Genomic DNA, 6,000 nt, shown 5'->3' with positions numbered 1-6,000 from the left:
CCTTTTAAGAAGAGAAAAATTAATCGACTTTGGGCGGGCTTCTCATCTTCTGGGCAACGATTAATGTACTGCTTCATTCTATTTACACAGTCTCTAACACTCTCATTCTCGCCTTACTTGAAAGAGTAGATGTGTGCTACCATGTCATGTTGAATTCCCATCAGGGAAAAAGCAGCAATGAATCTCTCTTCCAGAACTCGTAAAGAAGATTTGTCTGAAGCCTCTAGTGCCTGAAACCAAGCAAGGACCTTTCCCTCAAGAGTGAGCCCAAATCCTTCAATTTGAGTATGCTTGTCAGCCACTTGCTCAGCTCGAACTACTTGCCTAAATGTTGCTACATGGTCATATGGATCTCCCGACCCTTCATACTTCTTTACCAGTTTCTGAAGAGTTGATGGCCTTACTTGTCTTGAATACTCATCATAGGGCCTTCTCACTCTCAGTGGGAATTGTTCCTCTCTTTGGTAAGATGGTCCACATGCATCCCAAATTGGTGTGGGTCCCCTATTACTAGCCTCACCAAACCCCTCCAAAGATCTTGTCACCCACATTTCAGGATGGGCATTTATGGGAGGCCGAGTTGGCTCCCCTACCCTCCGATTGTTATAGTGAGAAAAATGTTGTTGTGGTGTGACTTGTGGTCGCACTTTTGGTGTAGGACAATATCTTGGTGCTAGAGTTGGGCTACTAGCAGTGGTCCACTTTGATATTGAGGGTCCCTCTCTAGTGAACTCTCGTAGGGGAGGAGCAACAGTTTCTCCAAGGCTGTCTCTCCTGGTTTAGCTGTATTTGTTGAGAACACTTCCATGAATAATGGTTGTCCTTTTCACGTGAGCTCCCGAATCTCCTTCCAATCTAAGGTTCGGTATTCATTGGCCCATTTATCAATTATTCGGTTCATATGTCCTGCAAGCTTCTCAGCTACCACCACCAGTGCTAGAGGAAGATCTAGCTCTGGCAATCTAGTTGTGGCATAATATCCCTCTAAAGAGTCCTTATAGACCTCTTGAAGTGGGTCGTCCTGTAAGACCTTTGTCACTGGAATTTGTTGTACAAACTCCCATTGGTTCTCAGCCCCTTGATCCATTTTGCTCTTGCCTTTCCTATCCCTTTCCAAATTTAGATCTACAAGAAGTAAATCATCTATGGATGGCTTTGAGGACTGGGTATTGGAGGGTCCAGGCATGTCCGGCTCAATGAGCCAATCATCTCTAGACTCCCTTGCTCTGGAAAGCTTCAATAAGTCTAAGAACTCGTTTTTAGAGAGCTCCCCTAATTTGTCTACATTCTCTGGATGGTAGGTGACTTCGTAGCGAACACAATCTCCACCCATGTACATGTTACCCTGGTCATTGACTAGAGGTGCTCTATCAAGTTCGGAGAAAATGTCTGCGATCTTAACAAGATACCGTTGTTGTGGATCCCTAAAGATCTCAGCTCCTTGAGCATTCGTGTAGACATATTGGAGTTTCACATTGAGTGTTAACCCCATGGTGTCGGCTTCAAATGGATTAAAAGATCTTGTGGGTGTCCTATTTGGGGCTAAGGGATGACTATTTGACAGCCCTAGATTGTCCATGGACAATGAGCTAGTTGTTCTGGGTGTCGGATTGGGATTGGGATTAAAAGATCTTGTGGGTGTCCTATTTGGGGCTAAGGGATGACTATTTGACAGTCCTAGATTGTCCATGGACAATGAGCTAGTTATTCTGGAGGAAAGGGTGTCGGATTGGGATTCGGAAAAGGTTTCAGTAATATCTGCCAAATTTCCTACTGATTGGGTCCCACTTTCCTGCATAGGTACTCTAGAAGGTGCCCTAGGCCCTATGGCAGAATCTATAAGACGTCCCGACCGCAAGTGCATAAGGTCAAATTTTTTTGGTTTTTTATGTGTTTTTTTTTCTTTTTTGTTTTGTTTTTGTTTTTTTATTTTATATATATATTTTTTACCCTACCTAACCACTAAATGCAACTAAAATGAATATGTGTATAAATACCTATCTTTTTTTTTTTTGAAAATGATTTTTTTACTTTTTTCTTTCTTTCTTCCTAATTACAAAAAATATGAATCACGCTAAAAAAATATTAATTATGCACAAAATTATAAAAATTTTAAAAAATACAAGTACTCTAATTATGCAAGAAATTACAGAAATTTTAAAAAAATAAAAAATTGTAAAATATGCAAAGAATATGGACTCCTAAAAAATACATAATTTACAGAATTTTTTTTAAAATTTCTTTTCTTTTCTTTCCTTCTCTTTTCTTCTCTTTTTTTTTTTAAATTTATTGTTTTATGGTTTTTTTCTTTCTTTTTTTTAATCTCTCTCCTTTTTTTTTAAACTAATAAATTTCGTACTAATTACACAAAAATATGAATTACGCAAAAAAAAACTAATTATGCACACAATTACAGAAATTCTAAAAAAAATGCAAGTTACTTTACTTATGTAAAATTTTACAGAAAATTAAGAAATGAAAAATGGACTCAAAATACGAACACAATAATTGTTTTCTTGTTTTTTTATATATTTTTTTAAATTTTTTTCTCTCTTTTTTTCTCTCTTTTTTTGCTTTTCTCTCCTTTTTTTTCTTTTCTCTCCTTTTTTTTTTAAAAAAATATATTTTTTTATTATTTTATTATTTTTTATTATTACTATATTTTTTAAAAAAAATAAAAAACATGAAAAATTAATTAAAAAAATAAATAAAAAGGAACTAACCTTATCAGCTCCGCGCCTCGTCGGATTTCTCGCTGCACCCACGCGCTCGTCTTCAACGTTTGCCAGCTGACTGCAGCTCTCCACCGCCTTCAACTATTGCACGCAGCCGTCCGCTTCACCCACTTCGACGCTACCACACGCGGCCTCCTTCCACGGCCACGTCAGCTGCTTCGACTGCTACACCTTCCGCCTACACACCTCCCATACGCCTTCAACTGCAGGTGCCTGGTCGCCTACAGCAACGCCTTCACGTTGCCTGCACTTCGACCTCCTCTTCGACGCTGCCTCCAACTGCTGCTGCGAAGACCTCCTCCTTGATAGAATGTGCAGCGGAAGAAGGGAAAGTGGAAACACAGGAGGGAGAGAGAGAGAGAAAGATGGAGAGGAAACACAGGTGAGAACCTGCTCTCAATATCATCATCAAAAGGAATACATGTCCCGAGCAAGAGGGGAGAACCTCGTAAGTGAGGGACTGCAACTAGGCAAGCAGTGAAAATATGAGGGAGGCATGCCGGCTATATATACCTCTACATGAAGGCAGCCGACTAGGGATAAAAGACCTCCACGACTGGGGAAAATCCCAAGACCATAAAATGGGGAATAAATATGGGTAAAATATGAGTGAGGGGTGACCAGCCCCTCTGACTAACATGGTCAGCCCTAGAGGCTAAAATAGGACACCAAATAGGAAGCCAGCAAGTAGGGGATGATGTCTAACACCCCCTCTCAGCACCGGATGCTGAGCAAACTCCAAGAAGCCAGAGACGCCGTCCTCGATCAAAGATGAAAGACTGTAGAAACAGGTACCAAGAAAGCTCCACAAGCAATCTCCTCAGCAACTCAGCTACAAAAGCAACAAAACAAGCTGCCAGGTACACCGTTCCTCTGGAAGAAAACAACCATATAGGCTGCGACGTGCTGCTCCAAATAATGGTTCCAAACCCAAGTGTAAGAACACTCCCCGAAGTCGAATGTCGTGTATCCAGCCTGGAGAAGGTATGAAAAAACCTCATAACCAACCAAGATCAGATCCTGTATATAATCAATCCTGGGAGAAGCAAACTGCTCCTCACTGGAACCCTCAAAAGAAATAGAGTCAATCTGCTCCAACTCTGTACCAAGAGTAGCCAAATGCTGTATAAAAGCATCCTCTGAAAAGGTCGGCATCGCAAGATGTAAAGACTCTGTAGAAAATATGGGGTCCATCTGCTCAAACTCCATAACATGAGTTGCCCAATGCTGTACATAAGTACACGCCACTGAGGTGGGCATCGCAAGATGAAAGGACTCCACATCCCCCTCTAAAAAATGATATCGTCGGACTGGTACAAGCCCAACCTGATTCTCATCCAAATCCAAAAAACTCTGGAAGTACCACTGTGCCCCAGGCACGATTAGCAACCACAGATCCAAAGCATCCCACCGGGTCCAAAAAGCCATCCTCCAAAACAACAAGCCATCAGAACTGGCAAGAAGAGGGGCATCCTCAGAAGCATCACAAAGAGAGGCAGAGGTAGACTCCTCACAATGAGGAAGGGAAGCAGGAATATAAACTGCAGTGGCAACAAAGTCCTCAAAAGCATCACAGATAGCAGAAGACTGTTCCAGAAGTAGAACCAAATCCCAAGAATCAGCAACAGATAAAAGATCCATGTGAAAGGATCACACCGCAAAAGGGCAAAACACCCTCCTTGTTCTGCAAATACTGCAAAGAACACAAGCTCGGACAAAATATACTCTGCTCAGGATCTCTGAAAAGATCACTGCTCTCCTCCAAATAACTGTAAACTCCTGTCAAAGAAGAATGTCTCCACAGATACAACACAGCTCCCGAAACTGATCCTCAAGTGAATTAGCTGGAGAAAGGCCCCCTCTGAGTGTAGAAAACTCCTATGGGAAGCAAAACGCAGCCAAAACACTGCTATCCAGCAAAAATAACACTCCACCGCCAACCGAAGGCAAGGAACATGTAGAAACCGGGAAACCGTGTAGGCCAAGAACAAAACACAGGTATAGATGCTCCAAAATCAGCAAAACGCTGACTGAAATCAGAAATTCAGAATCCTCCTCAAGTACCAAACTGCCTCCAAAGCCACAATCCAATCAAGAAACCCCCTCTGCAAGTGATCTCTGTCCACTGGAGAAGAAAACGCAGCCAAACAAGGGCTACAAACCTGAAAATTCAGGCCAACCAGTGTCCACACCTCCTGTGAGGAAAAACGCTGAAGAGAAGGTACCTTCGGGTCCAATAGATGAAGCCCAATTGAAGGTAGAGCTACCAGCAAGATCGGTTCAGAAAAAACGCAGCAACCATGGCTGCAAATCTGAAAACGCAGAGGTATAAGGGGCTGAATATGGAAACACTCTGGAGAAATAGGTACACCCAAGCCTCAGATCAGCAAATCAGCATCAGAAACCTGTAGAAGAAAAAAACGCAGCAAATATGCTGCTGTTGGCCTGTACAAAACAGGCGACCAGCACTACAGGGGGGGTATGAACGCTGAGAACTGCTGCAAACTGCTGTAGACAGCCACCTGAAGAAAAACGCAGCAAACTATGTGCTGCTGTCCTTGCTGAAAACGCAAAAACGCAGGTCTGTCCAGGGGCAGAAAAAACGCAGATATAAAGAGGTATAGGAGGGAGCATCCAACGCTGAAAATCACCGGCGCTCTGATACCATGATAGAATGTGCAGCGGAAGAAGGGAAAGTGGAAACACAGGAGGGAGAGAGAGAGAGAAAGATGGAGAGGAAACACAGGTGAGAACCTGCTCTCAATATCATCATCAAAAGGAATACATGTCCCGAGCAAGAGGGGAGAACCTCGTAAGTGAGGGACTGCAACTAGGCAAGCAGTGAAAATATGAGGGAGGCATGCCGGCTATATATACCTCTACATGAAGGCAGCCGACTAGGGATAAAAGACCTCCACGACTGGGGAAAATCCCAAGACCATAAAATGGGGAATAAATATGGGTAAAATATGAGTGAGGGGTGACCAGCCCCTCTGACTAACATGGTCAGCCCTAGAGGCTAAAATAGGACACCAAATAGGAAGCCAGCAAGTAGGGGATGATGTCTAACACTCCTTGCCAGCCACTAGTAAATCGTGCTACTACTGCGCCTCCAACTACTCACCTCCCACAGCCCGCCTTCACACTGCTGCTGCGCCCGATGAAGACGCCCCCCCACAGCCCGCCTTCTTCCACACTTCAGCATAAAAATACAGCCCGCCTTCTTCCACGCTTCAGCGTATATATATATATATATATATATATT

Source organism: Cibotium barometz, chromosome 14, assembly GCF_041138505.1.
Source record: "Cibotium barometz isolate CiBa-2024 chromosome 14, ASM4113850v1, whole genome shotgun sequence".
Taxonomy (NCBI): Eukaryota; Viridiplantae; Streptophyta; class Polypodiopsida; order Cyatheales; family Cibotiaceae; genus Cibotium; species Cibotium barometz.
Note: the sequence above shows the minus strand (reverse complement) of the source record.